At 38.4% G+C, this 17,234-nt stretch overlaps 1 protein-coding gene across 2 annotated transcripts in view; it reads left to right on the forward strand.

Moving 5' to 3' along the window:
* The first annotated feature begins 819 nt into the window (after nucleotides 1–819).
* LOC121518892 (galactosylgalactosylxylosylprotein 3-beta-glucuronosyltransferase 1) overlaps nucleotides 820–17,234 on the forward strand; it is a 63,561-nt gene continuing 47,146 nt past the window's right edge. Inside the window, exon 1 of one of the 2 annotated variants that reach the window (XM_041801575.1) lies at nucleotides 820–909. The gene's annotated coding sequence lies outside the window, so the exon portion shown is untranslated. The remainder of the gene's footprint in view (nucleotides 910–17,234) is intronic. The other variant, XM_041801576.1, reaches the window with a different exon arrangement.

Here is a 17,234-nt window from a genome sequence, read left to right on the forward strand (position 1 = left end):
CTGCTGTTGGTTTTTAACTCTTTCTGCAAGGCTTTTAAACATGATTTCCAATTACAGACGTTTCACAGGCTGCATGGCCACAAACCATCATTTCTAAAAGGTTAGGCTGAAGTTTGGTGGATTAGCCTCTGCTGCTTTGCACTTTTTCTAAATGTCACCCCTTTCAAAAAGAGGAAAAGTAGCACTTAATGGTTCCTCGGGGGCGATATGTCAATGTCAAAAAATGTAATTGCGTCCCACGTTCCGGGGCGATTTAAATCAGAGGCTCTTCACTGAGCAGGTTGCGTGCTTTGAGATTTTCAGGATAATTTTGTCTGATAAAATGATGCTGCCTCTTCATATCTTTCCCTCTCTTCCTCATTCCAGGCTGTTGATCCCTCTCTGGTAGATGCCAGGAGGAGGGGGTTGGTGTTTCCCTCTAAGCAGAGTCCCACATAAACACTCTGACAGATGCCTCGCTCCAAGCTGCCTCTGTTTCTCCTGCAGGAATAAGACAATCACTGTACTAAGAAGTAGGAATGAGGTGATGTTGTTAAAGGCTGAGAGCTAAACAGAGAGAGGTGAATAAGACAAGGAGCAGAGTGGCAGAGAGAGGAAGAGCATCAGGAGGAGGAGGAGGAGAGTAAGAAAGAGAGAAAGAGGGAGGGTTTTAGTACCAAATGAGCTTCCCTCTCTTCCTCTGCCACATCTCAGTCTGTCTGTGAGCTCAGCCACAGCAGCTCCGTCCCCGACATGCAGCTCCTCCATTCAGTCGGTGCTGCAGTGAGCGTGTGCAGACGGCAGCGACACCTCTGAGTGTTTTTAGAGCTGTGCTGGTGACATCGCTGGAGCTCAGAGGCAGAGGAACAAGAGGAGGAGGAGAGGACATGCAGGGATGAGGATGCTGAGTGGATCCAGTCTACTGTGAAGGTCTGAATGTTTTTATCTCTTTTTCAATGGGCAAACATGAGCGGACTGAACATGCTTTATGACTGCTTATGGGTGGTTTAATTCTCTGTTTTGCCAGAGTGAATGTTGAATGAAACAAAGGATGAACCACAGATGAGTTTGACAAACAAGCTGAAGTTTCATGTTGATGAAAGTCATTTAGAGGAAACTGTGGGGTCTGTGAGAACTGGAGAGTATGAATGTGAAAGATTATTGGGTCTAAGGCACATAAAACTTGGCACAGTAAGATAAGAAAACTAATGACTGCTAGTTGACCAGGAAAGGAATTAGTTATGAACTACTGTTTAAGCAGAGAATGACAGAGAAACTATATAAACCCAAGGACTGAATGAAGAACTTACTCAGAAACAACAAAGCAACTGCTAGTTTACCGGAACATTTATTAGTAACTAAAAGATGCTTAAACAGGGATCAAATGAGCAACAAAGTGATAGTTAACAGGGCAAAATGAGGAACTTACTGCTAGTTAACCAAAGCAAAAAAAGACTTAAACGCTGTTCAACCAGGGAATGAATGAATTACTAAAGGCTAGATAATGAGGGAGTTGTTGCTTGTTAACCAAGACATTTATTAGTAACTGACTGCAAGTTAACAGGAGAAAAAAAACTACTGACTAAATGCTTGTTTTTCCAGAATGAATGAGTAACTGACAGACAGTTTACTCTCTGAGGTCTACGGGTATTTTCTTGAGTTTTATATTATTTTTAATTCATGTTTTTAAGGTACTTGCCGATAACAAAACGTCCAACAAGTGTTTTATATCAACATTTTCAGGACAATCAGCTTTATGGAGACTGAGGCCCATGTTTGTCCTAGAGTAATTTAAACCCAAATTCTGAATTTTGAAATCTGATCTTTGAAAATGTTTGAATCTCTTTTGAAAGCATGACTTCACTCATGTTAATTGTTTTGGCACTTGAAATAGGTTTACCTAAGTCTTAGCTTCACAAAAGTGGTGGAATATAGGAATAAAATAATAGGTAAGTGTAGGAAACACGTCTAAAATGAAATGTCATATTGTGTTTTTAGCATGAATGTTGTCTGTATTATTGTATCTGCAGACAGGGGCGTAGCCAGGGATTTAGAGCCCCTAGAAAGGATATTCCTCAGGGCTCCCCTTAGCCGGCTAGCAAAGCAACAAATGTTGCATCATTTTTACAAATATATATGCATTTTGATGTATTTTTTAACATAATTTCCCAATTTATGAGCAAATTTTTTTACTATGGCTAAATTACATTGACTTGCATTGTTTTGTGGTGCTGGACCACACTATTCAGACATTTTTAAGGGAGGGGCCCCCAGAATTGTACTTTACTCTATTTGATACACACTTTCAGTCTGTTGACTGATTCATTCAGTCCTTTTGATACAATAATGACTAATTATTAAAAGAAAAAAAATTAAAAACACACTTTTCATTGTAGGCATATGGAAGCCCATTTCAGCAAATTAAAAAGGAAAAATGTGGAAGTAAGGAAATTTAAAAAAAAAAGAAATCCAAAGTCATAATTATAAGATCATTATTTAAAATTATGAGATAAAAAAAAAAATAATTTAAAGATATAAAGTTAAAATTATAAGATAAAAAGTCATCTAGTCAATTATGACTTTTTAGGTCATAATTTTGACTTTTTAATTCATTATCTTAACTTTGTATCTCATTATTATTATTTTTTCTCTCTTATTCTGACTTTTTACATCATAATCTGACTTTTTATATCATAATCCGACTATTTATATCATAATAATGACTTTTTTATCTTATAATTATGACCTTTTATTTCATTATTATGACTGAGAATTTCTTCTCAAGAATTTTTATTTGACCCAAATGGGCTTCCATACAGGCATCTCAAGGGCCCCTCCCTACTGTGAGCCCTGGGAATCGGTACCCTTTCCCCCCCGTGCTACGCCCATGTCAGCAGATATTAACTTAAAAGGCAATTATCAGTATCGGCCGATAGGTGGCTGTTAATGATATCAGCAGATATCAAAATTTCTGCCTACATTGAAAACCGATATTTTGGTAGTGAACATCTGTGTTTTTGTTGTCTGTGGATTTTTTGCCCTTTGTAATTATAAGTTTGTAAAGTTTTAGGCTGGACCAACAGACCTACGCCAGTTGAGGTCTTTTTCTTTATTCATTCTTAATCTTTAAATGTTAAAGTGTGATTTAAATATTTCAGTTTGTTTCTTTGTTCATATTCAATAAAACGTGTTCAAAGGACTGAAGTTTTAGGTATGAAAAATATACTTAGATATCAGTATTGATGTGTGTATCAGCTAAAATTAATCTTTAAATATGGCCATATCAGGTATCAGCAAAAAAACAATATCATGCATGCCTAATCCCAGTAAAGCAGGTACTTCATAGACTTTTTGCCACCATTTTTGTCCAGACACACATTCACTGACGCTTTTGGATCCTTTTGAAAACCACTGTTTTAGTTAACCAGGGTAAAAATAAGTCACCTTCTGATAGTTAACCAGGGAACTACTTAGTAACTTAATCATCAAGGACAAATTAGTACATAACTGCTAGTTAACTAAGGAAGAAATTCAGAATAAACTGATAGAGAACTAACTGTTTGTTAACCAGGGAACAAATAACTTAATATGCATAATATTCGATGGTGAACATTTCTCATCATTGTCTGTGTTTCATTTGATCTCTTTGGTTTCTAGAAGCTGTCAGACTCTTCTCCATTCAGCTCTCTCTACATTTAAATCTTTCAATTAGACTCTGGATGATATTCTGACATCTTACTGTCAAACTGTCTGAAGTGCACAGAGGATTATCCCACACTTCTCTCTCAGACGTGATGCATTCATGTAGTTGTAGCTGCATACTGCAAGTACATTCACTCATCTGCATTATTTTTAACATAAAAGCCTTCAGAAATTAATGAAAACCAAAGCAAAACTTCACTGTTCCATCCGTCTTTTGTTCCATCCTTATCCTGTGCAGGGACACACAAGGCTGGAGCAAATCCCAGCTGTCACAGAGGCTTCCTCCTGCAGATCAAAGTCAAGCTCATTAGGTTAACTGTAGACTCGGAACCAGACAGGATCCTTAAGATGTAATCTAACTTTTATTTGGACAAGACTCATTCAAAAAATCTGGTAAAGACTATAAAAGACGAGTCCATGGAGAAGTTGTCCACCAAACAAAGGCTCAAGTCCTTGATGCATATTCAGTATGTGCTGCAGGTTCATCTCCTGGCCTTGACCCTTTGGTGCATGTCCACTCCACTCCCTCCTCCCCTCTTCACACAGCTGTGCTATTAATACAGGCATAACGCCTAAAAATACTCGTTAAGAACACAAGAAAAACAAGTGACTCATAGTGATAAACGAGACAAGAAATTCACTGACAAAGCAGAACATAAATATAAAATCATGAAAGGTCATAAGATTTTAGAGCGTCACGTACAAAAACAAGGCCTCTACAGGTTTTCCCTTCCGGCTTTTTAAAAACACTTTAAAATCCCTGAAGGGATTTAGGCTAGACAGCTTCAGTTCCTGCTGCAGGGTGTCCCAGGTTTAAAGGAGCTGAGTTAGAGGGGGACAATTTACCGAGTCTGTTCAGACTGAGGGCAGGAAAAAGAGTAAGAAAGCTCTGTAAGCACAGCACTGTGAGGTGTGGTTCGACAAAAAGCACATTTTATGCCTGACCTCATTACATACAAAATCAATGGAAACTGGCAAATCTGTGCCAGGCATTGGGAATTATGATGCATGAATCACTCAAATTCAAGTTTTTCATGCAGCTGCAGTCGCTGAAAAATTCAGCTCATGTAAGAAATGCATACATCTCAGTGCCATGAAAGGTTTTCAGCTCTGAGACTTTACCGAAGAACTGGAGTTGCATCTGAAATGGTTGATTAAAAAGTTTGTTAAAGAAGGTATTTGTTCCTCCTTTTGCTGTACTTTTAATTTGTTATTAGTCTGCATCCTGATCCCAAACACCTGCAGATGATCCAAAATGTACTAATACAACTAGTGCTCTATATAGGTTGGATGTTTTACCCTTTTATTGATTTTATAAATCAATCATGATTAATATAATTCGGCTTTTATGACCCAAAAAATTTAAAAAACTGTTTAATTTCAAAGTGGAAACACATTTCTACAAAGTGATGCCAGTTGAGTACAAATATGTAAGGTAAAACTAGTGAATGCTGTGCTGTGAAGCATCCCCACAGCATGATGCTGCCACCACCATGCTTCACTGTGGGGAGATGGTGTGTTTGTGGTGATGTGCAGTGTTTGGTGTCTACTCTGATGGCCAAAAAGCGTCATTCCAGTCTCATCAGACCAAAGAACTTTCATCCACTCGACCCAGGAGTCTCCCACATGCCTTCTGGAAAACTAGTAAAGATTTAATCTGAGTTTTCTTCAGCAGTGGCTTTCCCTTTGCCACTCCCATGGTTTTGACTGGTGAAGAGCCCGAGCAACAGTTGGTGTCTGCAGTCTCTCCCATCTCAGCTGCTGAAGCTTGTAACTCCTTCAGAGTAGTCATAGGTGTCTTGGTGGCCTCTCTCACTAGTCTCCTTCTTGCACAGTCACTCAGTTTGTGATGACGGCCTGATGTAGGCAGATTTACACATGTGCCATATTGATTCCATTTCTTGATGATGGATTTAGCTGAACTCTGGGGGATGTTCCATGATCCATCCACTGGTTTACACTTTTCAATAACCTTTTCTCTGAGTTGCTTGGAGTGTTCTTTTGTCTTCATAGTGTAATGGTAGCGAGGGATATTGATTAACCAGAGACTGGACCTTCCAGACACAGGTGTTTTTATACTACAATCACTTGAGACACAATCACTGCATTCAAGTGATCTTCATTTCACTAATTGTGAGACTACTAGACTAGATTGACTGGACCTCTGCTGGATTAGGTCAGTCACTTTAAAGGGGCTGATTTTTTATACAGTCATATATTTTACAATAATAATAACCTTTTCTCTGATTTGCTTGGAATGTTCCTTTGCCTTCATGATGTAATGGTAGCCAGAAATACCTTTTAACCAGTGACTGGACCTTCCAGACACAGATGTCTTTATACTACAATCATTTGTGATGCATTCACTGCACTCAGGTGAGCCTCATTTCATTAATTATCCAGGACTACTAGCGCCAACTGGTGCTGGTCATTAATGGCTTTCATCTCCCTCCACTGGTTCTTTGTCTCATCCTGGTGCAAACATCTTCCTGCCAGAGTCTTTACCTTTAAGACAAAGCTGCTGAAGACTAAAGGCTTTGTCAGGAACTCCTATGCATTTAATCTTCATGCTTCTGATGGATGTCAGTAACATTAACGATGGCCTACTTGATGGCATTGATGCTGATAAGAACAATTATAATGATGATGATATTGATTATGAAGCTGTTGATATTTATGATGCTTAATAAGGGAAAGGTCAATTCTATGAATCTCATTTGTCACCTCTGTGCACTGCCTGTCTGTGCTTGTTTACAGCTGGACTTGAATCTGTTTGTGGTACTGGCTGATGTTGTGCCCCCCTTCCTAGATCCTTGCTTGTGTCATTCCCTTTTTAAGATGTAAAACCCCAATTCCTAAAAAGTTGGGGCACAATGTAAAATGTGAGAAAAACAGAGAGCAATAATTTGCAATACCCATACAGTATTTTATTCACAATAGAACATAAACAACATATCAGATGTTTAAACTGAGGCTCAAAAAGAAAGTGGGACTTATGAAAAACAGCTGAAGGAGCATTTTGCATCTAATTAGATTAATTAGTAGCACTTACGTAACATGACTGGGTATAAAAGGAGCATTTTAGAAAGACAGAGTTTGTCAAAAGTAAAGATGACCAGAGATTCACCAGTCGTTGAGAAATGGGGTTTAAAAATCATGGAACAATTTTTAAAAAGTTTCTCTTTGGAAAATTGCACAGACTCCACCATACACAGTCCATAATATCATCAAAAGATTCAGAGAATCTGCAGAAACCTGTGGGCAAAAGTAAAGGTCAAAGGTCAGCATTTGAAACTCATAATTTTTGAGCCCTCAGGTGGCGCTGCATGAAAAACAGACATGATTCTGTACCGGAAATCATTGCATGGGCTCAGGAACACCTCTAGAAATCACTTTCTGTCAACACAGTTCACCTTTCCATCCACAAATGCAAGTTAAAGCTGTATCACGCAAAGAAGAAGACAAATGTGAACAGGATACAGAAACACCAAAAGTTCAAAAGCCTGCGTCTCTGATGGTATGGGGTTGCATTAGTGTTTACGGCACAGGCAGCTTACACATCTGGAAAGGAACTATCAATGCTGAAAAGTAGATAGACGACACCTTTTTTACAAAAGGCCTTATATATTTCAACAAGACAATGCTGAACCACATACCACATCATCACAACAGCATGGCTTCACAGTAGAACAGTCCCGGTGCAGAACTGGTCTGCCTGAAGTCCAGACCTTTCACAAATACAAAACATATGGAGAAAACGAGCAAGGACACAGGACTGTTAAGTAGTGTTAATTCTGACAGCACTTTTTAATTTAGTTTTAGTTAATAGTCTTTTGCCAAAAATATCTTTTAGTTTTAGTCATAATAGAGTAATCTAAATTGTTTTAGTTTTAGTCTAGTTTTAGTTGACAAAACTTCCCAACATTTTAGTCGACGAAATTTATAGTTCATTTAGTCGCCTCATTGAATCCCTCTCTAACTTACCCCACCACCATGCAGCAAAAGCAGCTGTGATTGGATCTCCCCCGTATCTCATCCTACCTTTCCACACAGCCAAAGTAGCTGTGATTGGATATACAGTATGCCTAACTTGCCCCTACTTACTACATGACGAAATTAGGTCTGATTGGATAAAGTCTCTGTGAATTATTTTTGTCTAGTTTTTATTTGTTGACTAAAGTCTCAGTTAATTTCGTTTTAGTTTTTGTCCATGTTCACTTGTTTTTATTAGTTACTGTCTTGTTTTCGTCAGGGGGAATCAAGCTATTAACGAAAACTATAACGAAAATAATTAGTCAACAAAATTAACACTGCTGTTAAGCAGCTAGAATTCTACCTCAAACAAGAATGGGACAACATTCCTCTCCCAGAGTTTCAGCAACAGATCTCCTCACTTCCCAGAGATTTGCTGACTGTTGTTTCAAGAAGAGGGGATGCCAGCATGGGAAAAAATGGCCCTGTCCCTACTTTTTCGAGATGTGTTGCTGCCATCAAATTCAAATGAGATAATTTTCATGAAATGGTCAAACGTCTCTGTTTCAACATCTGATTTATTGTTTATATTCTATAATACATGAAATATAGGTTTGTGAGATTTGCCTACTACATAGTTTTTATTTACATTCAACACAGTGCTCCAACTTTTTTGGAATTTTGGTTATACATTTATTTGGACTGATGATATTTTATTTGATCTTTTAGAAAGCAGTTATGCCCTAGCTGAATGGCAACAAATCATGGCCAATCACCAAAACAATCCCCTGTGGTTAATACAAAATCTAATCCAAAAAAAGCTGGAATGTGTGTCTGTATTTTACGCATCCTTACAGCATGCATGTTGAATAAAAACTACCAAAACAAACAGTTTAGACAATGAGATTCTGCTTTGGTCGGATCCATTTATGCACCCTCAGTAGATCGTATAATCTTTAGAGAAATATGTGCTGAAGTCGAAGGATTTTACCATCAAATGCACTCCTTATTTATTGGTGTGGTGATTAGCAAATGGCTCTAGATGAAACGGTTTGATCTAGGATTTAGATCTGCTTAGAAATTCATCAGAGCACTATTTCATGCAGCATTAGAAATCCTGCACAAACAATTAGACTCTGCATCAGCCCCCTGACTGTGTAATCTATATCGAACACATCTCAGCTGAGTAAAGAGCAGCTCCAATGGAGGCTGGAGAAGAGAAAATCATTGGGCTTTGAAGCAGCTCTGCAGGCCTGCTATTTTTTAATCTGCATGCTCGGCTCTGCTCTTGATGAACAGTACAGAAAAGTGCCTTTGAGTCAGATTGTTTGAGGTTGTTTTTTTGCCCACTTGAAAGCTGGTTCAGATCAGAGACAGATCTTCAGAAGGAGAGGAGGGACTGCTGCATGAGCAGATCAATACGCAAAAAAAAAAAAAAAAAAAGCAGCACTCTCATCCTACGGAGCAGCATGCTGACTCGTCTCTGGCTCACACTGTAAGCTTTTATGCTCCAAGACTAAAAGACCAACAACGAAATCATTACTGCTATTTGTGCAAATTTTCTCTTGTAATGTAATGACTGACTTACAGTGTTTAAAATCATTAGAAGTTTTCTAAAACTAATCTTTGGACACAAAAAAATGATTAATTTTGTTTTTATTTCCAATCTGCCACAAGTAGAGAGCCATGTTTACCATGTTTTAGCAGATATTCATCATCACCAATAGAATATGGTTGCTGCTTGAAGACCTTGACTGAGACTAAAAACTGGTCTTAAACTTCAATTATTGTGATACTGCAGAAAACAAGACTTGTTAAAACCTAGTATATAGATGACCCCAATTATCTGGAATGCCTGTTGAAAAGCCTGACTGAATTATGAGTTCTGGCTGAGTGATTAGTTTCTGGGATGTGTAATTGTGCTGTTGCTTATGTCTGTGGGTTGAGAATTGAAGGATCTTTAAAGTTTAACTGAAAGCCCTGTCGGCAGGAAACAGCTAACCTGACACACCACATCGACTCATTTACATTGCATGAATATATTTGACATTCATTCAGGAAAGCTCCCATGGAAAATGGGAGCTACAAAATCTTCAGAAGGTGATTGGAGGAGCATTTTGTCTCACATTCATGACAATTGTCACAATCATATTGACAAATGAAGTAGTTTACATGCGTAGTGTGCACGCGCTACTCTTGTGCTGCCTTAGATTGTTAATGGCGGAGCTTCATGTGAAATTGCTGCCAAGGTAGCTAGGGGGGCGTGCAAAAACATCTTCTCTGCCAAGACAAGCTTCCAGTTTGATTAGTTGCATTTGTTTTAAAAGGAAACGTCATCCAGTTCCGATTAAACTGCCGCTTTCCTCTAGCTACATTCAGGCTAACGGCTACTGCGGCAGCAGCCCCTAGATGCACCGGAAAACCCCACCATAACGGTTAAAATCCCATGGCGAAACAGAGCAGGAAAAGAGCAAACATCTTTTCTGTCACGGATCGCTTTCAGTGTTGCTCTCTGTGCTTGTTTTAATAAAGACCTGTTGTCCAATTCTGACAAAAGTGCCTCTGTGGCTAATTCCGAGCTAATCACTCCACTAGCAGCCATTGTACACAAGCATTCACACAAGAAGTTAACCCTTTCCCCCGTAACTATCACATACTCATGCCGAACCAGGCTGGCAGAAGAGCGAAAATGCCTTTCACAACATGAAAAGCTTTTTGAGCTGCTTTTATTCTTTTTTCAAACAGAAATGTGGCCCAGTTCCAGTCAAATGTATGCAATGCCAAAGCTTTATCCGAGGTATTTACAGCACTGGATGCCATTTCAGTACAACTAAACCCCACCCACAAGGCAACCCTGTACGTACAGCTCTGAAAGTAGCAGTCACTCAGTCAGCAACAGACCTCGGTAGTGCCAATAGTAAGACCGATAGTAAGATTAGTAAGACCGACCTCGGTAGAGCCAATAACGAATGTTTTATCATTTTAAGCATGTAGGATCAAAAAGTATAAAGTATCAAAATTTTGGCAACCTCACAAAGATGTGCAGCAATTTATTGATATAATCTTTGTAGAAATCCTGTTTTTGGGTGTTTATTTTAACATGTAACATAAATTCTGTCACTTACTGTTACATTAAACTGCAGGTAAAGTCTCAGCACTCTTTAGATCACAGTCATGATGCTGAGTTGCTTCAACATTGCAGTATGTTGAATTATAACCCATTTCTTCGTAAGTATTGCAGTTCTCTCCTGTAATCCCAGAGGCTGTACGACCTTAGGCAAAGAACGGTCTGTTTCTTTGCTGTAGATGATTTCTGGATTTTGTACAAAGTGTAATAACCTTTAATAGAGTGAGTGAATATCATCTCTCTCTTTAGCTGTTGTGTGATGAATCAGGCACAAACATAAGGGGATGCTGGTGAATGTTGGCCTTTTGGTTAACTTTGGTACATTTACTTTTGCCTACATGTCGATTAATGCACACCAACCCTTAAGACTGCCTGGCTCAGAGATTCTGTCTGCTCTCCTTATAGTAGCAGCTGTTTCTCATCTTATCTCTCTCTTATTTAACTTGTTCTTTATTTTCCTCCTGTCTGTAAATATTTCAGCCTGACTGTGACTCATCTCTGCTAAATGCCAACAAGACACAGATAAGGAACATCACACTGCAGACTATTGATGAGGTCCTCACTCTTATTAAAGGTTGGCAGTCTCTTATTGTGTGAGGGTCGTCTGTGTCTAAAGCAAATAAAATGAGTCAGGAATCTTTGAATCTAAGAGTAGAACAGACTTTTAAAGATGCCTAAAGAGTCTTTGAGACAAACGATGTGAGCAGTCAGCAATGAGACGTAACTCTGACTATGAAAACACCATTTATATCACCATAATGAAAGACAATCGCAACATCTAATGACCAGGTCAGACAACTTCTGTTTTTGTCTTTCACGATGGCCAACGTTTCAGACTTAGCCACAAAAATCTCATCCTTTCTTGGCTGACAACCAGCAACTCTCCAATCATGTATCTGCTGTCTTTGTGCACAAGTTCATTTGCCATCAGAGAACGGGTCAAGGAATGTCGATCATGGCTGCAACAGAAACGATTGTGGATTACATCAACAAGAGAACAACCATAGGCTGTAGAAAGAATTGGACAAACCCCGTGTGATGTCAGCTGTCTGCTTACAATAGGCGGACTCAAACGGCTCTTGAAGCCAATCTGCGGCGGCTTCCATATTGAAATCGCAGTCTCAACCAAACTTTGGGTCAACCTAACGGCCCGCCCACTAATCGTGACCTCCTGTCAGCTAGCTAGCCAGCATTCTGGTTGACAGGAACATAGCTTCTGCCTGTTGCGCTATCTGTCAATCAAATGAGATGCATCAATCAGTCGCAGTGAGGTTTTTCCTAAATATAATCCAAACGGTTGTGGTACAAATAAACTCACCCCCCGTACAGTGAGAGCACATGAAGACACTACCTAATGAGACACGTTTGGTGTTTTGAACCAGGCTGTAAACCAGTTTATTTCTACAAACTGGCTGTTTAGCAGGTGTCCAGACAGGACTTCTGGTGTTCAGCGAGCCTTAAAGTGGACACCCATTATATTGCAATTTATTTGCACTTCACTAAAAATGGAACAAACACGACCATAAACCAACAAACTGTAATGTTTGTTTTAAAAACACTAAAAATGAAAGAGTAACCTTTGCATTTTGAAAAAGAACAATAAATTTAAAATACTTTTTAAATATGGCGCTATGCATCATGGGATTGATGGCCAGTCACCACAGTAAGCTTCTGTTTCAGCCTGTTGGCACTTTTTGGGCCAAAGTGGAGAGAAAACACAACGCAAGAATGTATGAAAGGTTAAATATCGCCATGTGCTCCTCTTACATCCTACTGCTTATTTTGGTCATCCTCAACAACAACAGAGAAGATAAAGAAACGGACGAAGACGTTTTTGATATGCCCATTTTAACCAGTTCAAACCATTCCCGCCTATATATCTGCCCCAGTTAACCAATTTTTGCCAGTTTTAAAGCACTTTTTAATCCCCTTTTACCACTTTTTATGCCTGTTTTTGCCATTTCAACCCATTTTTGCCACTTTTTGCCACTATTATCAAATTTATGCCACTTCTAACCCATTACTGCTACTTCTAAAATCCAATTTAACAACCTTTCCCACCACTTTTTTGGGACTTTTTTTTTTTACTATTTTAATTCTGTTTTTAAGAAAAGGGGTTTATATTTTTATTTATTTTATTATTATTTATTTTATATTTTTGACTATATACTACAGCACAAATGACTTAAAAAGATATCTGTTTCTATGTTAAGAGTGGTTATTATTCATGTTAAATATAAAATATGGATATGGATATCTTGCTAACTTTTTTGGGGGTCGCAGGCTGAAAAGGTTGAGAACCACTGTACTAATGGACATGGACAAAGTTAAAGGTAGTGTTTACAATGAAAAGGTTCACTTTGCTACAGGTTGGGCAAAATACATGTGTCCCCATTTTTGTATGTTATGATAACAATATTAAATGTTTTTTGTCCACTAAGAAGGAAATGTCCCCAGCATTCATCTCAGAAATCTGGTCACCTTACCAAAAATGGCCCAGTTATCTTATTTTTAATGGCAACTTAAGTGGCCCCCTCAAATCTGCTCTTGAAAACCTTCCTGTTTGTCATCCCCCCAATAGTGAACTAAGATTAATGGCCTTGGTTTCAGGAAATAAACGATAAAAATAAACAAAACCAACAAATAACTATTGAAAATAAACAATGGTTAATTAAATTAAAACCAGAATAAAATGTAATCTAAAGACAAATCACACAATATAACTTTGATTTCATGTGCCCCTCCAACTACACAACTGGCCCCAGCCTGGCCCCCCTAAACATGTAGGTCTAGAACCGCCACTGACCCAACATCAAATCAAAGTTAAATTGTCAGTTAAAGCTCGGCTTGGCTTCGTCTAGTATTCAAATTTGACTGAGATAAATGTGCCAAAAAATTCAGGAGGGGGGTAAATAATTTTCACAGCCCTGTAGGCTGGTTAGATTGTTTGCTGTAATATGTGATAAACAGAACGCTGTTGGAGACACTTTTCTCACTAAACAAAGAATCTACTAAAACAGAGAGGTGTTGATTGGCTCATCATAGCAAATCTCACATTCTCTATCTGCTGTTGCCAAGAAATCAGATCAACTTTTCACACTATTACAGTATAAACACATATAAAGAATGCATATAATAACAAATAAAAGTGGTAACACACTTTGTTGAACTCTGACACCCTGTTTTATTATAAACACGCTGTGGACTCCCACACCATCCTCCACAACAACTCTGTTGTTTTGGATGATAAAAATAAAGTTTAACTCCCACAATATGAAACTGACAGGATTTGAATTGTTTTGTATTTACTAAACATGAGCAGACAGTATTTTAGTACATTAGCACCATAAACCTTGTCCACATTAATGACAGTAATCCAGTCCACATCAGTAATCTGGGCTGGTGGTGTTTTTCTGTGCAGATTTTGTCTACATCTTTATTACATGTAAAAGAAGCAGTGTTGGTCATTGTACACAGAGGTTTTTACGTGGCTATTTACTTTTGTCCACATTTTTTGGACGTGAACAGGTGGAGTGTCAGACAGGCGTATACCACGTTAATTCAGACATCACTCCATCCACATGGCTGGCGTTCATTCTATCCCTATTTCAGTGTCCGTGACTGTTCGCTTCTTTTTTGAGGGATCCATTACAGACAGAGAGAGGTCTTTGGTTTGCTGGGCGGTGCAGGATCACGCCAGGGTTGTTCATATGATGCAGACTAACTCTGGTGTTACTCTCCTGTGATCCCTCTGTAGAGCTGGCCCTAACACTCAAGTGTTTTTCAAAGCTAAGGATTTGAATGATATACTCTTTGATAACACACTTGTTGCGAATTAGGCATACCGGTTTTATTGTTGGAGTGTGCAGTAAATTACATTATTAAATTATTTTTTGTGTAATCATAAACAGCAAGATTTTATAAGGCCAGGTTCCTCAGCATGGTCAGGATGAAAATGATAATGATTACTTCCATTAACCTCTACTCCAGTCGCTACTGCACGGATGCAACTCTTAACAAAGACGGAAATATAGTAAAATTGTAGTTGGGACCACATGAAGGTTGCCTTTGGGTTGGATTTGGTCTGGGAGCCACCAGTGGAATAGTCCAGGGTTATGAATTGCTTTGCCTCTATCATGACTGACAGGTCACTAAAGCTTGTAACATCAGATCCAAGAGGTTACTGATAGTTCACAGATAGCTCAGGAGGGACTTTGGTCACCTGGAGGCCCCAGAAAGTGACCATGTGGGCCACTTTCACTCATATCAAGTTAAATGAGTTAACATAATATCTTTCTCTGTAAGGCAAAAAATCACCCAGAGAACTACAGGACATACCCAAATCTAAAATACAATATCCAGTTATCTAACAGTACTTCGCCACCTTTCAGATCACCTCTCAAACTTACCAAACCGTATTACTTTGTCACGTCTCTAGGCCAGATTTCACATAATAGAATAAAAAATATATATGCTCACTTTGGATGCAATATCTAATCTTCTGCCACAAATCATACCTTTTTTATTATTTAGTGCATGTCATTTTCTACTCAATGACTCAACCTGTGCTTTGTTACCTCCACCAAGGAGGTTATGTGATCGGGAGGTTTTGTTAGTTTGTTTGTTAGCAACATAACTCAAAAAGTTGTGGACGGATTATGATGAAATTTTCAGGAAACGTCAGAAATGGCATAAGGAAGAACTGATTAGATTTTGGGAGTGATCTGGATCACCGTCTGGATCCAGGAATTTTTTAAAGGATTCTGTACTATTGGGAGATAGAGCTAATGGTGGAGGTCTGCGCTCTCCAAGTGCTTTTCTAGTTTCAGTATGTGTACGGATCTACCTACAGTAATTTGTTTGCTATAAGGACATTTTGGGCATGTTTGAAGGGCTTTGTTGCTGCTGTTGGCACCAGGGGATCTTACTAAAGATTTTTTACAATGATAAGTATATTTTGATGCAATTTAATTGACCCTTGGCCCCCTATCTATATTCAAAATACATGTTTTAATCACTGACAGTAATTTTTTCAGCCCTGAATGTCTGCTCAGAAGTCCCAGATCTTTTAGGATGGTGAAAAGTCGTTCCGATGGACAATTGTAAAGAGAAAAAGACAATAGCAAACAAATGAACCTTGCTGTTCAAAACATGAACATTTTATTTTTGTAGCTGAGTCGACCTTTTTAAAGAAAACAAAATCCAACACTTAAAGGATGTGTTTCAGAATAATTAGTTGGACTTTTATTTTGATTGATCAACAGGCTCAGTGCTTGTCTTACACACAGTGTGCAACTGATTTTGTTATTCAACTGATCATATTAGTGATAAAAAAACAACACATTGATCACTCACCTTGAGCTGAATAAACTTGTTTATGCCTCCGTTAGTCTCAGTGGAGTGGAGCTCCAGGCTGTAAATAACAGACGGACGATGGTGTTTGTTTATTCTGCTAAATGAGTCAATTTGATGCTGAACGGACTGCTTCAAACTTCCTTCTCTACTTTTAAACGTTCTCTCCTGAGACTAAAACATGGGGACTAAATATTATAATGAGAGTATGTGTTTCTAATCAGTGTAGTGTATATATGGTTGTATATAACTGATGCTGCAGCCTGGGTGTATACTATAATTGAGTCAGACTGATTCGTTCACTTGATTCCTTATTGTTTTTGCTGATTGTGTATGTGGCTGTGATTGTTTTGACTCCATTTAAACGTGTGCTGGATGATAAAGTTTGCCTCTGTAGGGGGTGAGCTATACACCAATCAGAGAGATGTGATTAAATGCTAATTTATTCAAAGAAATAAGAAAGATGTATGCATATAAAAGTATGGATTTGCCTTCATTTGTCTGATTGCTTCAAAGCCTGCATATATATTGAAATTAACATTTTTTCAGCGTGATGAAACAAACTTTATGTGTTTAAATCCTGCAGAGAAAGCTGAATCGCAAAAGCAGACGTGTTATTGATCCCAAAGCACTTGTATGCTTTTTTTCTTTGGTGTTTCTAAAGCAAAGCAGTCAAAACTCTTCATACTTTATTCGTATAAAATTAGACACTCTTTCCCATTGATCCCTCCCATTTAGCCCCAATAAAATCCCTTTAAATGTGCAGCTTTACCATGACAAATATGGACAAGTTTAAGAGGATTAACTCTGTATTTTAGCACATTTCTCCCTGGAATTTTCTGCCGTGTTTTTGGAAGGAGAGGCGCCTCCATTAAGCGTGACAAACTTACACCGCGTTGTTGTTTCTGTCTTTGATCATGAGAATAATTGGATTAAACTCATTACATGCCCAGCAGAATATTACACTTGTGCTCCGTTAAAGTGTGCACACAGTGATTTCTGATAGTCGTTTGCCTCCGGCTGCTTCCATTACAACACGGCCGTGTAAGCATCTTAACGTAATTATTACTTTGATTATGGCCATATTTTTTGTGAATTGATA

The sequence above is a fragment of the Cheilinus undulatus genome, linkage group 12, assembly GCF_018320785.1.
Source record: "Cheilinus undulatus linkage group 12, ASM1832078v1, whole genome shotgun sequence".
NCBI lineage: Eukaryota > Metazoa > Chordata > Actinopteri > Labriformes > Labridae > Cheilinus > Cheilinus undulatus.